A 9,601-nucleotide genomic window follows, 5' to 3' on the forward strand; every position below is an offset into this window, starting at 1 on the left:
CACCAAAGGAATTTTCAAATTTCGAAAACTTTTCTCTTTCGGCCATATTCACAAACACCTTGTGGGCAGCATCTATTCTGAAGCCCATACTGAAATTTCACCTTAGACCAAGTCCAAGGCTGACCATCCCTGCTGCCCTGGAGCTCCCTCACACCTCCCATCACCAGTACAAGCCACTGCTCCCCTCTCTCTTGGTCACCATGACCCAAAACCCACACCATGCCGGCCACCATTGCCACCATCATGCACATCCCCTCTCCACTCCCATCCAGGCCACTCCACCATGTCCTGGACGTCCCCTGCACCCACCTGACCCTGCCCGTGCCTGCCCTTGACCAAGCCAACGCTTACACACGTCAGCACCGACGCGCCCAGCACGCTCCAGCAACGCCATGCCGTGCATGGTCGCGACGCCAGAGCGCGCCAGAGCGTCGCGTCACCCCGTCAGCACCGACCACGCCTCGCCATCAGCGCCCGCGTGTGGCTTCGCCTCAGCACCAGGACGCCACCAGACATCACCACGAGCTCGCCCATGCCCTGTCACCGTCGCCAAGGACGACGACCATCCGCCACGGGCCCCGGAACGCGAGGACAGTGACGATCGCCACAGACCCCCATTTCCTGCGCCGTCAAGTCCCACGCACTCGCCTGGAAGTCGCCGACCCTCTCGCCTCGGCGCCGGTGCCCGAAACCACCGTCGCGCCATCGTCATCGACGACCAGCTCCGCACCCCTCGGCCTCGACCGCCCGCTATAAAAGGAGGGCGCCCCTGCCTCAATACTCCACACCATCTCGCTCCCCTACCTCTCCTCGCTCTCCTCGCACTTTTTCCCCTGCACATTAGCCACCACGCCGCCCCAATTTCACACCAGAGCTCGCCGGAGACACGGAAGACGAAGCCGACGATTTCATCCACCTCAGGAGCCGCCGCGACCCTCCCTCGACTCGCCGTCGTCGACCAGTTCGTTCGCCCGCATCGCCGACCTCGCTGGACGCCGGTAAGCCGCCCATCGCCACCCTCCTGGCCGCCGGTAGGGTTAGCCCTCGCCGGAGCTCGTCGACGAAGGGGACGAACCCTGGCCGCCCGATCTCTTTAAATCCTACGGCCCACAACACGGCGTACCGCTTCGGCGTTTTAAACGCCCTGACAGTGGACCCCACTGTCAGGCGGCCCGCTCGCCTCGCCAGCACAGCTGGGCCGGCCCATTTCGTTTCCCGCCCCCGTTTAAATTCAAAAGAGTTTATTTCTTTTTCTTTTATTTGTGCAATCTGATGCTAGATTCAAAATTCAATAGATCCAAATCTACTGAGCCAATTCCAACAAATTTTATATTTTTAGAAAGCTCATGAAAGGCCCCATCCAACCACACTGGATTCAAAGCAGATTATGTGGTAGTTTTTGAATAGTAAAAATAACAAATCAGTAACTTTTCAAACTTCAAATAAATCTTAAAAATCAACCATAAACTATTTTGAGGTGGTTCCACCTCTCAAAAATCACTTTTGATGTTGTCTAATTTATTATGTAATAAAATACTATAGTTGTTTCCTATGATCATGGGCTAGATTCAAATAATGGCTATCTGGCCATTTCTAGCTCATTTAAACTTTGTCAAAAATAGTATTTAAATAGTATGAGGGTAGCATCTCATTTAAATCTTTGATCCAAGTGATTCAATGAGAATTGTTGACACATGTATTAATGACCCATAGGTTCTTGTTTGAAAATATTAAACCTTTCATAGTAGTTTTGAATTGTTCAAAACTACTTATTAAATCATATGAGATGCTTTGGTCTCATTTAAATCTTTGTCTCAAATAATTCTACATGAGGTAGAGACCATGGTCTATTAACTCTCATAGTGAATTATTTGATGATATTAAATCTTTACTATGTTAGTATTAAATTGTATGAGGTGTTCACCTCATTTAAATCTTTCTCTTGAATGATAAGTGTGAAGAGGTTGACTTTGGTCAACCTAGGTCACATATTATGCATAAGAGAAATTAAATCTTAATAAGATAATGAGAGGGAGTTATATCTCTGGATAACTAAAAGTAACACCTTACTGAGTATGAGAGGAAATTATTTTTTTCCTAAATAAGAAAACAACACCTTTAACCACTTATTAGTAAAGAGTAATGCTAGTTTACTTGTGTAACTTATATGAGGTGTCTCACTTCATTTAAATCTTGTCCCAAGTACTTTCATGTGAAGTTTGAACCCCGGGTCAAATACTCTCACACGAAATACTTGGAGATTTTAAATCATAATAGGCCTTATTAAATGGTATGAGGTATCTCTACCTCATTTAAATCATTTTCTCAAATGATGATGATGAATGGTTGACTTAGGTCAACATAAATTCATGTGTGATGGTTTGAGAAATTAAATCTTAAAGAAGATTCAATGAGAGGAAATTATTCCTCAAGAACTATATGGAAACTATCTTTTACACATAAAATGAGAGGAAATTATTTTTCCTCAAAGCAATACCCCCAATGCACCAAATCGTATTAATAGTGTGAATAGAATAGTTTGTGTGAATATATGTGATGTTTGGAATAGCCAATGAATTGTTTGGTGATTGTATCCTCGTATTCGTATTTTAGACGCTAGTATCGGGGACTATCAAGAGGAGGAGGTTTTCTACCAAGAAGAAGGAGAAGAAGACCACTTTGATCAGTACACCACTCAAGGCAAGCTAACATCCTTGCAAACCATATTATGGCCAGCAAATATTCTTGCAGGACTACCCAAGTGCAAAGCTCCACAAGAGCAAGGCACCATTACTTTTTACTTTATGCTTATAATCCTATTTCCCAGTTTTACTTTACAAGCTTTTGTTTTTGATTATTTATAACTTGCTTTTATAGTTAACTTTGGTCTAGAGATAGAATACTACAAGAGTATCAAACTTAGCCTAGAAGGCTATAAGCTAGTTAGCACCCCTCATGATTAGTTGCTAGTGCTCAATATCAAAAGTGGCTACTCTAGATGGGAACTTGTGATTTGAAATGACTTTGAAAACCTTGGAATGATGAGTCATTCTATTGAAAGATTTTGAAGGTGATTATGACTTGTGAATGACATGGTGAACTTTACAAAAACTGATGGTTGGGTTTGGATGCGATACCATTTCCAATTTTGCAAGTACCCCCACAATACCTGATATGGGTAGGGCTTAACTAGAAGTTTATGTATCTTAGTATGGGTTCCCTCTAAAACAAGCGTCATCGGGGTTATGCTGGAGGCTGCCTCTACAAAAGTGAAGTGATATGAAATGACGTGAAATGAGGTGAATGTCCGGCCCAAGCCCTGTGCAGTTCCCGGGTTAACAGTTGGTTTTCACCGGGAGGCCAAGCTCATGGGGAGAGATGCCTATACTAGGATATGTAAGTGAAAGGTTATGGTTGGTAGTCCGCACACGGAGTGTGGTAAATCAGGGCCGCTTAACCCGACGGATTATTGCAAATGTTGTGGCACAAGTGTACGACCTCTGCAGAGTGTAGATCTATTCGAATAGCCGCGTCCACGGTTATGGACGGTTGGAAAGGCCATACTGTTCCGTCATCAGATTTTTTTTTTCAAAATGTGACATGTGAAGGGTGACTTGAATTTGAAAAGGTGAATGGTGACTTGTGATTTGAATTGAATGGTGAACTTGACTTTGAATCACACCCGAGTTGTGGGAATGACACTAATGTTCCCACTTGAGTTAGTTGAGCAAATGAAGGTTTTTGATTATTAAAGTGTTTATGAAATAAAACTGGCTTTCTGCAAATGAAACTAGAGCTTAGCATCCCCTTCTATAGTTGATAGTGCTTACCCTAGTATTAGTTTGCGAGTACTTTAAAGTACTCATGGCTTTGTCCCTGGCTATTCAAATGGCCAGACTATGAAGAGGAGCACCAGAACCCGGAAGAAGGACAGCAGGACGTCTACGACAACTAGGATCACTCCTGACGTCAACAGTTGCCTGTGGAATAGATGGACTACTACTACGCTACTTCGCTTCCGCTATGTGTTTTGTAATTGATCAATAGATCATCTACTATTGTAATGAGACTGGATCATGTGATCCCTTGTTGTAAGACAATTACGCGTTGTAATGAATGATGAGTTGTGATATTAATCTATTATGTCTCGCAAAAACAATAATTCCTGGGATTGCGATGAATGGCATAATAGGCATCTGGACTTAAAAATCCGGGTGTTGACACAAATTATCTTTTGTGGCGAAATTGCTTGCTTTGTAATCTTTGGACCTTGTGTTCAAATATAGAGCGATTTCTTGATGTAGGTTTTTATCCTCTGATGGATCCTCAAAATCTATCTTTATAGGATGAGAAAAACTTACATCTTGAAGCTCAAGTATCTAATGAGATTTTATTCTCCTTGAGACCAGATTTTCTTAGGTTCTTGATATATATAAAGCGAAAATCGTCTCATGAGATGTGGATCAAGCTTAAAGAAATGTTTGGTGGATCCATTTCTCATTTGGTCGATGGTGTCTCCAAGGAGCTTTCTTCCCCTTCACATCATGAAGAGCTCCAAGTTGCTTCCACCTCCGGCTGTGATGATTTATCATCTTCTTCCACTTCACCAACGTGTGGCAAGACACGAGGCAATGATATGGTGAGTGGTGAGGAAAATTGAAATGTTGATATTGTGCTCAATAGTGATGATTCTTCATCTCTATCCCATTACAATGCTTCCTCTTTGGACTTAAACACATCTAGCATTGAAAATAATCTACATGCTTGTGTTGATAGTCCTTGCATATCATGTGTAAATTGCTTACATAGGTCTCATGATGATATGCTTGCCTTGTCTTGTTTCCATAATCAAAATGCTTCTATTTCCTCTAGTTGTTTGTTGACTAACAATGTAGAGGAAACCGAACACTCTATGGATCAAGACACGATTTCAAATGGGGATTCAAGAATATCCTCATTATCATCCTCCGGTATGCACATGTGCCTTATGGCAAATGGATCGAAGGTATCTCCTACTTTGACTCCTAGCACATCCACTAATGAGGAGAGTGATGATGATGATGATGATGATGATGATAATGATGAAGAATATAATGCTTTGGTGCATGACATGGGGCTTGTATATGCTTCTCTTCGTGGTGATAAAGAAGCTCGTGCTAGTCTCGAACACTCTATGGAAACCATGAATAAATACAAGGAAACCATAGTGGAGTTGGAGTCCCATGTTGAAAATGGGAGAATGAGATTCAATCTCCTCAAGCAAGAGTTAAAAGATGAGAAACATACTAACTCTATGCTTACAGAAAAATTTGAATCCTATGAGCTTGAGAATGAAAAATCTATTGTTGATGCTTGTGCTACTAACTCTACTTCTTGTGAAGCATCTATCTTAAAGGAGAATGTTGAGCTAATGGCTCAACTTGATTGGCTAACTAGCAATTGTAGGGAATTGGAAGAAAGCAATAAAACGCTCTCACACTCTCTTGAGGATCTTCTAACTTCCTACGATGAGCTAAAGTTAGCTCATGAGGCTAGTATCACTAAGGTAACATCTTGTGTGGCTCATGTGGACATTAGCACAATCTCTACTACAAATGCTATATTTTCATGTGCTAGTCCTTGTAATCCATCTAGTCAAACTATTGATACACCTTGTGTTGGATTACTTGCCTTGCCTTGTTGCTCTAACAATGAAGCTGCTACTTCCTCTAGTACTTGTATTTCTACTAACCATGTAGAGGAAATCAAAGAGCTCGAGGCCCAATTCCTTTCTTTGAAGAAATACTTGGAAAAGCGTCATGAAGGGAAATCCACACTTGACAAGATGCTAAGTGTGCAACAATCCCCCAATGACAAGAGTGGATTTGGATTCAACTCCAATAACAAGAACAAGTCCAAGAGCAAGAACAACAAGAAGAAGGGCCAAGAAAAAGTCAAGGATTCGGCCAAGATTGTTTGCTTCAAGTGCAAAGTTGAAGGGCACCATGTTAGATCATGCCCATTGAATAAGAAGAAGCACTTAAGTGAGAAACAACAAGGGAAACGGCCACAAGGTCAAGGTCAAGCTCAAGCTCGACCTCAAGTTGAAGATAGGCCACTTCCCAAGAAGAAAAAGGGGAACACTTGCTACTTATGCCGTGAGAAGGGACATCTTGCTTCTTCATGCTTAGGTGGTACCTTATCTAACCCTATAATTGTTGATGATGATTATTCTCTAGGGAAGGATAAGGATGGCAATGTGTTTGCCAAGTTTGTTGGAACTCAAAGTGGTTTCAAGAAAAGAACCATTTGGGTTGCCAAGCCTATTGTGACTAACCTCTTAGGACACAACTTGGTTGGGGACCAAGAAGCTCAAATTTGATCAATAGGTGTATGCGGAGGGCATTGGAGACTTGGCTACTTCATGAAGAATTAAGGGATCTTCATATATTATATTTTTATCAAGACAAGTCATAAGGATTATTATCTATATCTTATATCCAATGTTCCTCTTTTCGGTAACTTATACTTCAACTCATATTTATTGTAAGTTACTTGCCCCTTTGCATGTTTGGTTTTGTACCAAATATGTGTTTGTATGTGTTGTGTCTTACTTGCCTATCTTGTGTATTCAGGTATGTTTGTTTGACTCATCATATACTTGTGTATTGTTTTGAGACTAATGCATCTTGATGACATCTTATTTGGCTCTCTTTGAGTGATTAATGGAACATCCCATTTTGGGGGAGTGATATGCATTGTGCATCTCTCTTTCTCTAAAATGTGTGTACATGGGTATCACCACTTAGTATTGATATTGCAAGATTATCTAGTCACTATGTGGTGTGTCATACTCATGAGAAATTCAAATTCTAATGTCCATTTAATCATCTCTAATCGAATTTTAATTGCCTCTTAACTAGAAGAAATGTTTTATCACATTATGGGGGAGTAATATGTTTTGTACATATCACAAGCCTAGAAAATGTGAACATTTGAGGTTATGCCACTTAGAGTTGATACTCTTAATTACCTTGATCCTAGGTGGCATGTTTGCTCAAACAAGCTCTACCTGTATTAAAAAGCTTTTATTGCTCATCTTATGGTTCTTGTTTGAGTAAAAAATTCTTGGTACGGTTTTCCTCAAATACATATCTCTATATCTTATTTGAGACACCGTTTGCTTCAAGTTATCCTAATCATAGCCGTGCGTGATTGTTTGACTAGTTGAAGCTATCAAGAATCTTCATCCGTGCATAGTGCTTAATTCTATATACTTACCCTATGCCTTTTATTGTGAAGTTGATCCTTTCTATTCTTGTTGAAATATACCACCGAAAGTTAATTCCAATATTCTCATTATCTTTGACAATTGATAACCTTGTATGTGGTTGAATTTATGGATCTTCTTCATCTTGGATTGCTTCTTATTTCCTTACTTTATTTCCAAGAAATCTTTGTTGCTCCCATGTGTCTTCCTTGTCCCTTTGAAAAATCTTTTGATAAATTATTTTGATTCATATCAAGTATTCGTTTTGGAAGACAAACCTTTTCTTTACTGTACATTGTACCATTGTGAAAAGTGTAGAGGGTTTGGTTTATTTGTTCGAACCTTGCTCTTTTGGGAGTTTGCTATCTCATTCCTTCTTACATGTTTTATTTGCTTGAATGAGATAAATCTTTGATCATGTGTGGCTTTATTCATCTTTTATGCTCAATGATCTTTACTTAGTTCATTTGTTGAAATTGGTTTAACAAATCTTTTGTGATTTGCTTCTTTGATATAATTTGGACAACAAATTTGTTTGGTCACACCTTTATGCCTTCTTGAATTTATTTGGTGTTTTGTCCAAAGTGTATCTTTCTTGGATCTTTAAAGTCTTTGTGCGTGTCTATATGTAATTTATTTATATTTATAGCATGCTTTCTTTCTTTGATCCATTTTATAGGGTATACTCCATAAAATCCTAAATGGCTAAGATGTGCATGAAATTCAAATTTCATCTAAATATGCACACATTTATATGGAGTTTGTCCTATATATTGTGGTTATTCTAACCATGTTGGACCCAATGAGTTTGGGGGGCCAAGATGTACTTGAATGTTGTTTTAGGTACATTGGAGATGCAATGGAGGCCTGTCTCATCTATAAGGAAGGTGTTGCATGATACGCGTACAGCACGCGACCGTTGGGAACCCCAAGAGGAAGGTGTGATGCGTACAGCAGTAAGTTTTCCCTCAGTAAGAAACCAAGGTTTATCGAACCAGTAGGAGCCAAGAAGCACGTTGAAGGCTGATGGCGGCGAGATGTAGTGCGGCGCAACACCAGGGATTCCAGCGCCAACGTGGAACCTGCACAACACAACCAAAGTACTTTGCCCCAACGAAACAGTGAGGTTGTCAATCTCACCGGCTTGCTGTCAAGTATTGCAGTAGATTGTATTCGATTAAAAGAATGGACCGGGGTCCACAGTTCACTAGAGGTGTCTCTCCCATAAGATAAATAGCATGTTGGGTGAACAAATTACAGTTGGGCAATTGACAAATAGAGAGGGCATGACAATGCACATACATGATATGATGAGTATGGTGAGATTTAATTGGGCATTACGACAAAGTACATAGACCGCTATCCAGCATGCATCTATGCCTAAAAAGTCCACCTTCAGGTTATCATCCTAACCCCTTCCAGTATTAAGTTGCAAACAACAGACAATTGCATTAAGTATGGTGCGTAATGTAATCAATAACTACATCCTCGGACATAGCATCAATGTTTTATCCCTAGTGGCAACAGCACATCCACAACCTTAGAACTTTCTGTCACTGTCCCAGATTTAATGGAGGCATGAACCCACTATCGAGCATAAATACTCCCTCTTGGAGTTAAGAGTAAAAACTTGGCCAGAGCCTCTACTAATAACGGAGAGCATGCAAGATCATAAACAACACATAGGTAATAGATTGATAATCAACATAACATAGTATTCTCTATCCATCGGATCCCAACAAACACAACATATAGCATTACAGATAGATGATCTTGATCATGTTAAGCAGCTCACAAGATCCGATAATGAAGCACATAAGGAGAAGACGACCATCTAGCTACTGCTATGGACCCATAGTCCAGGGGTGAACTACTCACTCATCAATCCGGAGGCGACCATGGCAGTGTAGAGTCCTCCGGGAGATGATTCCCCTCTCCGGCAGGGTGACGGAGGCGATCTCCTGAATCCCCCGAGATGGGATTGGCGGCGGCGGCGTCTCTGGAAGGTTTTCCGTATCGTGGCTCTCGGTACTGGGGCTATTATCGACGAAGGCTTAAGTAGGCGGGAGGGTAGGTCAAGGGGTGTCACGAGGGGCCCAGACGCCAGGGCCGCGCGGCCAGGGTCCAGGCCGCGCCGCCCTGTTGTCTGGCCACCTCGTGGCCCCACTTCGTTTCTCCCTCGATCTTCTGGAAGCTTCGTGGAAAAATAGGACCCTGAGCGTTGATTTTGTCCAATTCCGAGAATATTTCCTTACTAGGATTTCTGAAACCAAAAACAGCAGAAAACAGCAACTGGCTCTTCGGCATCTCGTTAATAGGTTAGTGCCGGAAAATGCATAAATATGACATAAA

Source organism: Lolium perenne, chromosome 3, assembly GCF_019359855.2.
Source record: "Lolium perenne isolate Kyuss_39 chromosome 3, Kyuss_2.0, whole genome shotgun sequence".
Classification (NCBI taxonomy): domain Eukaryota; kingdom Viridiplantae; phylum Streptophyta; class Magnoliopsida; order Poales; family Poaceae; genus Lolium; species Lolium perenne.